Source organism: Arachis duranensis, chromosome 9, assembly GCF_000817695.3.
Source record: "Arachis duranensis cultivar V14167 chromosome 9, aradu.V14167.gnm2.J7QH, whole genome shotgun sequence".
NCBI lineage: Eukaryota > Viridiplantae > Streptophyta > Magnoliopsida > Fabales > Fabaceae > Arachis > Arachis duranensis.
In genome coordinates, this window is record NC_029780.3 from 77,049,643 (window position 1) to 77,050,333 (window position 691).

Below are 691 nucleotides of genomic sequence, written 5' to 3' on the forward strand. Positions count from 1 at the left end.
GTCCTCTACTATTCTATAAGCTTGTCTCAATGACTTGTCTGCCAATTGTAATGAGAACAAGGCAGGTTGTACCTCAATGATCCCCAGCTTCTCCATTACAAAGAGTGGCATAAGATTTATCCCTGACCCCATATCACATAGAGCCTTTTCAAAGGTCATGGTGCCTATGGTACAAGGTATTAAGAACTTGCCAGGATCTTGTCTCTTTTGAGGTAAAATTTTCTGAATCCAAGTATCTAGTTCACTAATGAGCAAGGGAGGTTCATTTTCCCAAGTCTCATTACCAAACAACTTGGCATTCAGCTTCATGATAGCTCCTAAATATTGAGCAACTTGCTCTCCAGTCACATCTTCATCCTCTTTAGAGGAAGAATAGTCTTCAGATCTCATGAATGGCAGAAGGAGATTTAATGGAATCTCTATGGTCTCTGTATGAGCCTCAGATTCCTTTGGATCCTTAATAGGAAACTTCTTCTTGCTTGAAGGACGTCCCAGGAGGTCATCCTCACTAGGATTTTCGTCCTCCTCCTCCCTTGTGCATTCGGCCATATTGATTATATCAATGGCCTTGCACTCTCCTTTTGGATTCTCTTCTGTATTGCTTGGGAGAATACTGGGAGGGGTTTCAATGACTTTCTTACTCAGCTGGCCCACTTGTGCCTCCAGATTTCTGATGGAGGATCTTGTTTCA